Source organism: Carya illinoinensis, chromosome 10 (genome assembly GCF_018687715.1).
Source record: "Carya illinoinensis cultivar Pawnee chromosome 10, C.illinoinensisPawnee_v1, whole genome shotgun sequence".
Lineage (NCBI taxonomy): Eukaryota > Viridiplantae > Streptophyta > Magnoliopsida > Fagales > Juglandaceae > Carya > Carya illinoinensis.
In genome coordinates this window covers 27,063,348-27,077,160 of record NC_056761.1, presented here as the reverse complement: position 1 = coordinate 27,077,160, position 13,813 = coordinate 27,063,348, and the positions used below count along the sequence as shown (strand labels likewise).

Genomic DNA, 13,813 nt, shown 5'->3' with positions numbered 1-13,813 from the left:
AAAATACCATATAGTGCTGTAAGTATTTTCTAAACTCTACTTTTAGATTTAAATATATTTTGCTCATTCAATAAATATTTATCTGTTGGTTGGCTGATTCCGGACTGAGTCCGAGGAGTTTGGGGGTCGGATGGATTGAGGACGAAGTGTTTGGTTTTGATTGTTTGTGATTGCTTGGTTATTTGTGCCATGGGGCGTGCGTTACATATTGCATACATGTGCATTTTAATTAAATTGAGAACATCCCATTTTATTGGCGTAAATGGATTTTGGGAGGGTGTGTCGCACGAGCCCAAGCCGGGATGGGTTATTATCTTGGTGGAGCTCCTCTGGTCACTCGGGAGCGTAATATACTGAGTGACGTCCCCTAAGTTGTCGCTGGGCGACGACGGGAGCGGGGGCTAGAGGATGCTTGGCTACGAACGTGCGGAACTGGGCATCGCTCTACGCACCGACTCTGTGGCGCTTCACTGGCGAGGGCTAGAGGATGCTTAGCTACGAACGCGCGGGGCACGGAACTTGGCATCGCTTGTTTAGGTGTCACACGCGTGGTCGTTACCTGCAGTGTGGCACAGGAGCCAGGGTGTGCGGATGACCCCTAGGGGAGGTCATGGTGCATACGGATTAATTGGTTAATGGTTTGAGTTGGATATGGGCCAAATGTGACTTTTGGCATGATAATTTGAAAGGATATGTTTTTGGGCCAAAAGAGATTTTTGGCATGTGTGGAAAAATATGATTTTATGGGTGTTGAGCATTGGAATCCTTTCATGCAAATTGTTTGAGTTTTATATGTTTTTATCTAGTGGTGTTTGGATTTTACTTACCTGCGGCACCATTTTTGGTACCGTAGATTTTGGTGCAGAGTTCGAGGAAGAGGAGGAGGCTGTGCCCGAGGATGAGGCTCCGCCAGAGTTCTGAGTTGAAGTAATATCTTGTTGTTACTTTGAATTATATTTGTGATTTGTAATATTTTATTATGTATGTTTTGAACAGCTTTGTATTAAACAAGAAAAATTATGGTACTTAGTTATGACTTTTGTTATCCGCTGCGTGTTTCTTCGTGCACATTCGTTGCTGATGCACACACTTGGCACTCGTCGATAGGGTGGTGACCTGTGATGTCATCATCCAGACGTCTCGATTTTCCCGTGCCAGGCGTGGGGATTTGGGGGCGTCACACTGCCATTGGATGTGCAAGGAGCCCTTGTTTTCCCTCACAAAAATAGAGCATATTTTCCTCCTAGCTTCCACCCTCATGGCTGCCTCCAATCACGACTTGGTGAAGCCTATCTACGCCAAACAGTTCCACTACATCTTGGCTCGTCAATGCTGTAAATTCCTCTTAGTTCCTCTCACTTTGTGTCTCTCTGTTTGTACCCAACCATCTCATCTCTTCACTACCAACTAGCCCCTGTGTTTTTTTTTTTATTTGGAAACCATAATAGAGCAACCTGCATCTACCAGTTTCTCAGCCACGCTCCATCTCAGCCTCATCAACCCGCACAGTGCCGCCCAGTTGCTCAACCTCAAAGCCACGATGGAACAAACATGAAACACCAAGAAAAGCCTAAAAAATACTGTTCGTGCCACCTCTAGTCACCCCGTTCTGATTCGGTAAGCCCACACTGAGTTCCTCCCACTTTCTCACTCTCTATCTCTCTCTCTCTCTCATCTCTTCGTCTCCCTCTCTTTCATCACTCGCTTTTTCTCTCTCTCATCTCTCTCTATGTGTGCTCAGCCCTCAGCTTGATGGCATCTTCGCCGCACCACCCTGATCTGCCGTGTCTCCCTCGCTCTCGATTAACTTCTGACGTGCAACCCCTGTTTCATGGAAGAAGCCTTCTTTTGGTTTTGAAGAAAATAAAAAGTGATCATGCCCTCGTAAAGCTGGTTAAGGAGGAATGATTTTATGTTTATATACCCTTCGATTTTTTAAGGTTATTTTTCAGTCACTCACTGGGTTGGTTTTTATGTCGAGCCTAAGTCTTTTGTAGGAAATTATTGAATTTATTTCAGTGAATTTGTTTCTACTTGGTTTCTTTATATATATATATATATATATATATTTTTAGTGTGTTGTGTTAAGTTATTTCAAAGTAAAATGTTTTTCGGTCGAGTTCGGGTTCTAAATTATTTGGGGTTAGGTAATATTTTTATTTCAGTGACTTTTCATTTTTTTTAAATGGGTTGGGTTTTGTTGTCTTTTAAATAGACTTGTGAAATAAGTGGGAATTAGGTTAGGTAAATATTAAGTGAATAATTGATGGTTTTCGAAAAGGATGGTATTTTAGGAATTATGAGGATTTTGGGTTTTGACGATTTAGGACAGGTTAATATAGCATTTCAAATTTAAATATTGAAATATGTGTTTGACTAGAAATTTACGAGAATTGCGTGATTATTTTTATAGGTGGCAAATAATTTTTATTCAACATTATTGAGGAAATTTTTTGAAAAAGCTAAGAAGTTCATGTAAGCGGGATTCCTATGCTAGATTTTACATGGATTATTGAGATTGAGGTTGACTTTATAAAAACTTTGCATGTTTTGTTATGAAATGAGAATTTGGAAAAAACAACTTCGGTCATTTCTTTGCATTACTCATGAAATCGGTATGAAAAAGGAAAAATATTTTCTAACATGCATTGTGTAGACATGAGTTATAAGCCTATATTTTTGTCATGCTATCTCTAAATTGTGAAAAAGAGCGATATGAAAAATCTAAAAAATTGTGCATTTATTTAGAAAGATGCTCCAACTTTTATTTTCAGAATGTGAGAATGATCTGAATATGTTTTGGTACTCTATTTTCTTTTGACATGGCATCTGAAAAACTTTTGGTATGGTATACTGATTTTGTATATGACTCTGTCTCTGCTCTGCTATGATATGTTATGCTTTGTTTGGGTTGGTACCAATTTCTCTGTCTCTGAGTGCACCCACTTTGAAAATAAAGTGATTTTTATATAGTCTTACATGTGTGCACACTCGGGGCTTCGAGAATAATAAGAGGAATATTCACCTCTGTCTTTGCCCGGTTTGGCTACTAGAGATAGCACAACCCTACCACTAGGGTTAAATATGGTGTCTATTTTGTGAGATGCTCTATTTTGATGTGATGATGATACTTAGGTTATGTTGTGCCAAAATACTCTAGATTTTATGAGTCTTAAAACCATCACTCTATTACGTTTGAAAATATGTTTTGTTCTACATGATAACCCTGAAAAAATATTTTATTTTGCATACTATACTCTGTAAATGTTCATGTTTGCACACTAGTATATTTCTTCTACTTACTGAGTTATTGATAACTCGCCCCTCACCTCCATAACATTTTAAAGATATTTTGATGGTTCAACTAGAGAACACGAGTATGAAGTTTTGGAAAAGTTCGATGACCATATATGGATAAGGCTAAGGGTACAAGTATTTTTAGAGGAACATATTTTGTAGGTTTGTTTACCTTTGGTGGTTATTTTGGTACGTTGAGTTATGGGAAATTTGAGTCTTTGTGGGGTTGTTATTCTATTTTATTGAGGATTTTGATTAGTATTTTTGTGGAGGAACATGGATATTTGGGTTAAGCAAATGAATTAATATTTTATGTAGTTTTCCAGATTATATAGATTATGATATTGGAGTTGATATTCAGTAATAAGAACTAACTCTCCGGATCTTTGGGATCGGAGTATTACATTTTTACTGTCATGTTTTTATACCCTTGCCATCATGTTACTATTGGAAACATCATTCAGACACAAGAATTTCTGTTTTATGCCCCTTGATCATTGAAATATCTTATCTTTTTTTTTTTAAGCATTAAAATCAATGGATTAGAAATGATGATATCTTTGGGATTCTTAGCTGCAACAAGGTATCACCATCATCTCTATCCTCGAAACATAAGTTCACATCAAATTCATGATCATTAAGCTTTGGTGAGAGTACTTTTTCTCCACTTGGAAATGTGTTTTGAATGTGGTTTTCTCATCAACGTTGTGAAGCATTAGAACTACTTATTTATAAAATATGCTTATGAATGTTAACCTCATTCTTGTACTGATACTTGATTGAAATCTTATAGTGTTTGGGTATCAAATGAATTGGGAAGAGGGGATTCAAAAGCGGCAAAGTTATCAATCGTGAATACAGTGCTGACTTCATTTGTCATTGAATTTTCCCTTTTTCTAGTTTTCCTCTTTGCGAGAGGACATATTGCTTACATATTGACCGGCAGTCAGGAGGTTGTTGAAGCAGTTGCAAGCTTGTCACCCTTGCTGGCTTTATCGATACTATTGAACAGTATTCAACCTGTGCTCTCTAGCACTCTTCCCCTCTCAATCTCTCGTGCTATTTTCTCCAATGACTATAACACTTAGGTTTGGTCGCTGGAATAGATCTCTAGAATTGAATAACTTTTCCTTAATTTGTTTGCGTTTTAATGAACACTAATAACAACCTACTCTTGGGGTATTAGAATAGGAAATTTTTAGGTTCGTCATCTCTCATGGTTGAAGGATTGCCCAACCACTCTCGTGATATTGTTTAAGAGGACGGTACCCCTAGTTTTATTAATAATATTTACTTATGGCTGATGAAAACTGTGGCTAAAACAAAAACTTGGGGGCACAAAAATCCCAAAACCAATCTTTAAAATGTAATAATGGAAATATATCCTACATATACTAACTAAAATTTCTCTAACTATACAGAAAACTATAAGTACCGATTAAAGGAATGAATTCAACCAAAAGTAACCAGAAAAATAGAAATATCAAGAAATCAACTTATCAAATCAGTGTCTAAACCAAAATAAACTTGTGTAGTTCAACCTATATCTGTAAGGCCTTTTTAGGAAGATGAGAGACCAAAAAAATATGTAACAGAAACACCATCGGCCCCTACTTTAGCTAGACAATCAGCCACAAAGTTACTTTCCCTGTAAAAATATTGAAGAGAAATTGATAGAGCCTGTTGAAAGGAAATTACAATGTCATCCCACATTTTGAATTCAAAAAGTAGTGGACAAGTATAGCAGAATCTGATTCAAATATTACTCTCAAAGACTCCCAATTGTACACCTTCCCTTCTTTGCATATCTATTACTGTCATCTCCCAAATAAAGTGAGAAAGCAAAAAATGATGTCACACAAGTCAGATATCATGTTCCCAGCTAACATGTTCAAAGTTTTTCTTATGAACCCTCATTCCATGAACCAAGCTTACTTATATAATGAGGATAAATTGTGGCTATCATTAAATTATTATAAGGTTTTATTATTTATATATGCAGTACTGAGTTAAGGACTCATTTGCAATGTACATTTTACAGTTCAACTCTACATCAACATCAAGAAATTAGTGGGATGCAATGAAGTAGATATTAGAAACTAATCTCAATCAATTTGGACTAGATTTGTGTTACCAGAGTACCATTAGTTTGTTAATTTTGACATTTCTTTAGGTGTGGAACAAAATTTTCCTCCATTTATTTGGGTTGGAAGACCTTTCTCCAATCCAATAGATAATTCATTTGACTTGTCAAAATGCATATGTTTTGCATTCTGAGAGAATTTACTTCTGATGATGATTACGCCAAAAGAATAACACGGTAGTTGTAGTACAGCTTTAAGGTGTCGATTCTACAAATTAAAAGAATAATAGAAGGAACAAAAAACTAAAGAAAAATATTAAATGATTAATGGAGAATAAAGATTAATTTTAAATGCAAATTAAGGTGAATTAAAGTGACTAACGGAAGAAGTACTCAAATTTGACGAACAATAGAGAGTCGGGAATCCCTTGCACAAATCTAGTATTTTAATTATTCTTAATTCATTGAATAACTCAATTGGGAACTCAATTTCTAAAATTTCTAATCATAAGATATAGATTTATAAACCAAAATTAAACCAAATGTAACTATTTGAAAAATCATTCACTGCTTTTAAAATATGTACATTATTATTATTATTGAGAAAATCCAATGACGACAATATACTCAAGGAGTGATATTGTAGCAAAGAATTAAATCAATATAGATAAATAATTGATCAAAAAATAATCAAAGAATTGATCCATTCAATAGAAACAGAATGACTGAATCCATAAACAAAATAAATTCTATGATTATTCGGAGAATAAAACATTAACAATAAATTGAGAATGATAAAGCAAAAGAGTTTTAGTAATTGAAAATCAAATATATAAATTAAAAATATCATCTAATGTGTAAATTCATCCCTAACCCTACTTGAGAATTTAGCTATCCATACATATAATGGAAAACAAAGATCTCAAGAGAAACGTAGAGCAAACGGCAGGCATGGAGAAAATTCTCTTCATTCTTCAGTCCGTGCTCCCACAACGGCGTTGCTCTCCTTTTTCTCTTCACTTGTTTTTCCTTTTTTATGAGATGTACTCTCATGCATGAAGTAATCGAGTCCCTTCAATTCCCTCCAGGCCCACGTCCTCTCATTCCATTTTTGTGTAATTCGGTCTAAAACCCAAAAAGCCCATGCCGCTCAAGTCCAATAGCTCACATCCAATGGAACTACATGCTATAAGAAAGCCAGCCTGAATATGCATGGCTATTGTATTGATTTAAATGCTGAATACAAGAATCAAATATTTATGAATACAATAAAGGTATAGCTACAAGAATCAAATATTTATGAATACAATAAAGGTACAGCTACAAGAATCAAATATTTATGAATACAATAAAGGTACAACTACGTATTATCTATCTATGGAAACTATAATCTACTATACAAGGAAATAACTATACATGGAAACAACTGATAAATATATAGAGCTAGTATTAAGGAAATATCAAGGCAGTGTATCATGATAGAAATAATAGCAATATCTCTTGACATTCCCCCTCAAGCTGGAGGTGGTACAGGACTAATGTAAAGCTTGCTATGGTTTGGCAGAAATTTGGGAGTAGATAGGGGCTTAGTGAAGATGTTTGCAACTTGAGCTTTCCTAGAAACATGAGCCAAAGAAAGGACACCACGAGCTATTTGTTCACAGACAAAGTGTACGTCAATCTTAATATTCTTAGTGCGATGGTGAAACATAGGATTTTTGGCAATATTGATGCTACTGATATTGTCACAATAGAGTGTAGAAGGAGAGAAAGAATAGCTAAGGCTATTAAGAAGGTTATCGAACCACATAGGCTCAGCAGTAGTGGTAGCCAACGCATAGTATTCAGCTTCAGTAGTTGATTGAGAAATAGCACCTTGTTTCATTGTTGTCCAAGAGAATAGATTATGACCCAAGTAAATGGCAAAGCCAGCAGTGGATAGTCGATCATCACGGGAGCTTGTGCAATCAGCACATAGTATCCACGTAAGGAAGTAAGTTCAGATGGAGTAAAGTGAAGGCCAAGATACAGAGTGCCTTTCAAGTAATGAAAGATTCACTTGACAACAACTAGATGAGGCTCTCATGGAGACTAAACAAATTGACAAAAAAAAAAAAAAATTACTGCATATGCTATGTCAGGCCTGGTGAGCGTGAGGTACTGAATAGATCCCACAAGTTGTTGATAAAGTGTTGGATTAGAGAGAGGAGGACCATCATGGGCTCTGAGTTGAACACCAGAGACTAAAGGTGTAGGAGTTGGCTTAGCACCATCTAGCTCAGACTTCTATAGTAGAGATAAAAGATAACAGGTCTGTGTAAGAGTGAGATAGGAGTCATCTCTTGAAACTTGAAGACCCAAAAAATAATGCAAGTCCCCCAAATCCTTCATATGAAAAGCAGATGAAAAATGTGAAATAAGCTTGTGAATGAGCACCAAAGAACTGCTAGTGACAATGATATCATTTACATAGATGAGCAACATAATAATACCCACACCTTTTCTTTGATACAACAATGATGGATCATAAGGGCATCTATGAAAGTCCATTTGCAGAAGATAGGTACTAAACTTGGTATACCAAGCTCGGGGAGCCTGTTTTAGTCCATACAATGCCTTGTGGAGATGACAAACATAATCTAGATGAGTATGATCTTCAAAACCAAGTGGCTCAGAGAGGTAAACTTTTGCCTGTAAGTCTCTATGCAAGAATGCATTACTGACATCAAGATGTTTAAGAGTCCATTTCTGAGAGATGGCCATGGTAAGAATCAATCAAATAGTCCTTTGTTTAACCACAGGACTAAGTTTCATCATAATCGAAACCATGAAGCTGTGTGAAACCACGGGCCACAAGACGCGCTTTGTACCTATCAATAGATCCATCTACATGAGTTTTAACTTTGAAAACCCATTTACTACCCGCAACATTCATATTAGTTGTTCGAGGTACCAAGGACCAGGTGTGGTTCACATGTAGAGCTTGTATTTCCTCTTGCATTGCTTGCTACCAACGTGGATCAAGAAGAGCTTGGCAATATGTTTTGGGCTCATAATGTTTTACAAGATCAACAACAAAACAGGTAGGAATTTGATGCCGAGATGAGTAAAAAACTTTGGGTCTCCGATTGCCATCTTGAGTACGAATTAGCATGGGATGAGTTTGAGTTGGAGGAAGAGAAACAATGGGCACAGATTCAACTGATGAAGTATCAGGAGGTAAGCTAAGAGGAACACTAGCAACAGTCAGACATAGCAATAGGAAGAAAAGAAGAACAATTGGTTGAAGGAGATGATGCAAGTGGGGTCTGAACAATATTTTGAAGTCTCTTGGGTAAGGGCTGAGCTTTGAAAAGAGGCATAGCAGTAGAAGAAATAGTTTTTTGCATGGAGAAAGGAAAGAAGAATTCATTAAATTTGACATGACAAGAAACATATATGCGACTAGTGCGCATGTTCATGCAACGATAGCCCTTGTGATGAAGAGAATGTCCAAGAAAGACACATCTTGTGGATTTAAAATCAAGCTTGTCTTGCCAAAAGGGGTTATACATGAGTAACAAGAGCAACCAAACACATGTAAGGAGTTGTAAGGAGGTGAAAACCATAAACCATTTCAAATGGAGACTTGTTTTTCAAAATAGAGGTTGGCAATTGATTTATGAGAAAAACTCAAGTTTCAAATGCAGTTGTCTAGTGCCTAAAAGGAATAGATGAGTGTGCCATTAGAGTTAAGCCAGTCTAGACAATGTGTCGATGACGACATTCGGTGAGGCCATTCTGTTCAAGTGTGCCAGGACATGATAGCTTATGAAGAATGTCATGAGAAGCAAAACAATCCTTGAGAACATGATTGACAAACTCACCACCACTATCACTCTGAATTTCTTTAATGCAAGAATTAAATTGAGTGTGCATGAGGTTGATAAAATTGGGAAGAATTTGAGCCAAGTCTGATTTTTGAGCCAAGGGAAAGAACCAAATAAACAAGTGTATTCATCCACATTACAAGATAAAACTGAAAAACATCATAGGAAGCAACAAGAGTAGGACCCTATACATCCATGTGAAGGGTGTGTAAAAATGTGGAAGCATAAGTAGAGTGCAAGAGAAATGGCAACTTAGAAGATTTGCCCAAAGCACGACTTTCAAAAAATACAAAATTTTTATTAAGAAAAGGAAAATTTGCAGACATTATTTCAAGTATCCAAGAGTATCGGTGCCCTAGTCTAGCATGCCACAATGTGGAAGACCCTTTATGATGGAGAAGAGCAGCTAGATTTTGCAGAGATCACTTGGGATTGATCAGATATAAGCCATCTGAGGCTAATCCTTTAAGCATCATAAAGTTAATCTTCAGGTCCTTAACAACGAAACCCCAAGGATAATATAAGAAGCAACAATTAAAGTCTTTTGTGAATTGAGAAACTGAAATGATCATTTTTATTTTTTTTTTATGGTAGGAACAATGAGAACGTTGGACAAAGTGACATCAGTAGAAGGAATATGAAAATTATCGATAGCAGAAATTGGTAAGCCATCACCATTTCCAACCATGATAGAATCTTGACCCGAATAAGCGTGTTTACCTTGAGCATCAATGGCATTAGCATTCATGTGTTGATTAGCCCCAGTGTCAGGATACCAAGTTTTATCTACTGTGTCACCCACATGAAGTGCAGCAAAAGCTTTATATTGTTCAACTTCATCATCTAAAGCACAACAACTATTAGCTTTGTGATTCAAACCACCACATTGAAAACAAGTGATACGAGTTGGGCCACGACCATGACCTCGAGAGGAAGCGTTCTAGGAATTGCTGCCAGTTGAGTTTTCTTGAGGACGATCAGTATGTCTAATGGTTTTTGATCGAGAAATGGAATGATGACCATGACTCCTACTACCATGATTTCCTTTAAAACCTGAAGCAGGGGCTATTGCTACAGGAGGGGACAAAGCTCATGTAGCAGAAATTCATAGTTCAAAGTCTCGAACTTGCTAATAACACTTTCCAATGGAGGAAAAACATCCCGAGCATTGATCACAGAGACCATTGGATCAAATTTTGAGCCAAGTTCATGAAGAATACATATGATGAAATCATCATCATCAATTGGTTTACTTGCACCACGAAGAATTCATATGATGAAATCATCATCATCATTGGCTCTAATACCATGTAAGAAAGCCAACCTGAATATGCATGGCTATTGTATTGATTTAAATATTGAATACAAGAATCAAATATTTATGAATACAATAAAGGTACAACTACGTATTATCTATCTATGGAAACTATAATCTGCTATACAAGGAAATAACTATACAAGGAAACAACTGATAAATATATAGAGCTGGTATTAAGGAAATATCAAGGTAGTATATCACAATAGAAACGATAGCAATATCTCTTGACACATCCTCCATTTCTTTTGGTCCCACATCCAAGAATAAATGAAGTTGCTCCTTGTCTCACGTCCAATAGCCAATAGCTCCTTCCAGCTTGCATCTCTCTTTTATGACTCATCTAATGTGCAACCCAAAGTGATATACGGTTGCTCCAATTCTTTTCACCTATATATGTTGCCATGCATTTTACACCATGCAGATGCCATAAAAATAAAACCAAATGTAAAAACCAAATAGTAAAGTTTCAAAAAATGTTTCGTGTAAAGCCCAATTACAAATTATCTCTCACCAACTAATAATGCAATATTTGAGATTTAAAATATTATAAAATTATGCTCAAATATATCTCAGTGTGAATAAATATTAAATTCAATAATAAAAATTATATCTTATTGTTTCTATTTACATTTTAGCATTTTAATACAATAATAAGGTATTTAGAATGCACTTTCACGCACTTATCAATGACATTAGCAAATTAGTTGTAAGTAGATGATTTTCGTGGATAGGAGTTTCTGTTGGAGTTGGGTGGTAGAGCACTGTAGCATATGTTAACAAAGCCCTACTATTATCTTGTGGGAATTCCTGTTGGTGCTGTTCTTGGATATCTTTTTAATATGCGAATCACGGTGAGCTTTTCTTATATTGTGTTTAGAATCTATATTTTCTAACTACTCAAAAAGTTAAAATGGGAAGAATTATATTTGCTAGTTAGTGTGGACGCACCTTCCATACTGTTTGTATGGCATGATTTGATAAAATGTGATCATATTAAATTCTTACCTATAAAAATATGTCACCTAAGTAAGTTTAACTGCAAATTCATTTTTTTTTTTTAAATAAGAGGATGATACCCCAATTTTATTACTATATCTTTACTTGTGGTGAAGGAATACCTTATATAAGGGCAAAGGGGTAATAGATGGAAATTCCAAAACCAGGCTTTTATGAAAAGCCATTGATGAGAAAGATACAATATTGAAAATACAAGAAAACATGAAGAACAATCTAATGTCGAAAGTTGGCAATATATGTACAATCTAACTTTAATCTTTTATTATCCACAATCTCTAATTCTAGGGGCTTCTTCCTTTTCTAGTGCCTCCGTCTCAAGAGAAACTTGTATTTTATGTTCATTAGCATATTTCACATTCAAGTTATTGACAATCTCTCTAGCATCCTTTAAGGTTTCTATAAACATAATTCCACACAGCTCTAGCATGATAATAGACTCCATATCTAAATCTACAAATTCATACTTGTAATTTTAGTACCATGAATTAGGGACCGTTAAAACCTATCGGGATCGACGCTAAGTGGCTGTTAGAGTATGAAATAGGCTGCAACCATTGTCGGTCGGTTTGGTTCCAACTACCCAATCGGCCGATTATATATATATATATTTATATATAAAACATATATAAAAATTTAGAATGAACTAATGCCGCGTTGTTTCAATTTAGGTTTAATAGCCCCCTCTTCTCTTCTTCTTCTTGTTCTTCTTCTCTCGATTCGCTCTCTCACGTAGCAGCGCATCTCTCTCTCTCTCCGCCTTCTACCGCACATCTTTCTCTCTCTCATCGCAACACTAAGCCCTCTCTCTCTCTCTCTCTCTCTCTCTCTCTCTCTCCCTCTCTCTCATCATATGGTCATGACTTGCACCTCCATTTTTGAGTTTCAACCACTCGTGACACTGAAGGAACACCAACAACCAACCAGGATCACACTAAAATCGACTTCTTTGATGTTCTCTCCCTTTATCGACTGGTTTCGGTTGGTTCTATCCAGTCAATCTTTCAGATGGCTTATCTTGAAGAATACCACTCAATCCCATCATAGCTTAAACATAATTTCTTATTGTATACTTTTGTAGAATAAAAAATTATGATTTATACCTATTTCTAAATGTTTTTATAATAAGAATCTTCTTATTGTTTTTCAAATATAGGCAGTTTTACAAGTCTGGTATGGAATATCATCCGTGATTGAGCTTTCCATAATTATATATATTTATTTATATATTATGGAGAGTTCAAGGGTTATGGATACTAGGGATGCTGAAAGTTGTGATGGGCCGGTGCAACTTAATTGGTGATAATTTTCGAGAAAGTGAGAAATTGGGTGATGAACTTCTTGAGAATTTGGAGTCATATCTGCAAGATTTTAATGATGGGTTGACTGTTTCAAGGATGGTGAGTGACTCTGTCACAAGGGGTATGGTCACTGCAGTTAAACAAGAAGTGGATTAGAAAATTGCTAAGGAATTGGAGGTGGCTCAATTAAAGGATATGCTACTTGGGGTCTTCATTGATATGCCATGAGGTAAAAAGACACGTGTCATTGCAGGATGTCTTATAACTTCAAAGACACTTTTGTAGAAAATGAGAGAATGAGAGAATCTTTAGTAAGCCGTATAAATGATGCTAAAGATCAGTTCAAGCTGCTTAAGAAAGTGATTGATAGCACAAGTGGATTTAGGTCTATTAGAAGGATTGGTTTAGGTTCTGAACTGCTGGGAATGAGTGGTATTCTTCAAGATAAGGTGTCTAAAAGATTGACTGATGTGCGTATAATTTTTGAAAGCCTCCACGCTACAATAGAAAATGTTTATGAACAGGCGGCTGGTATGCTTCAGTTGTGTAACATACTATTTTATGCATGGAAGCAAGAGCAACAATTTCAATTAGAAATTGAAGATATGGTAATTAAGAATTGCATTGAGAGTCTTCAGGTGAAATTTGAAGAAAGACTTTAGGATCAAAATGCTCAACCTTTTAGTAATGAAAGTTTGAGTTAGCTTGAAAAGTTTCAAGATACTTCAAGTGTACGGCATGAATTGGATGCCATTTTTAAATCACTGCATGCTAATGAACTTGGGTCCTTAGATATTAGTTTAGTGAGGAATGAAGTGACGATAAAAGGTCTGACCATTTCCACTACAAAGTTTTAAGCAATCATGTTTCATCATCAACTTTGATCTTGGAAGAAAATGGAAAACAAGAAGATTCAAATGCTAATATCCCA

The 13,813-nt window shown here is 36.0% G+C and overlaps 1 pseudogene; it reads left to right on the top strand.

The window, feature by feature from the left end:
- LOC122278590 overlaps positions 1 to 13,544 on the top strand; it is a 30,858-nt pseudogene extending 17,314 nt beyond the window's left edge.
- The last annotated feature ends 269 nt before the right edge of the window (positions 13,545 to 13,813 follow it).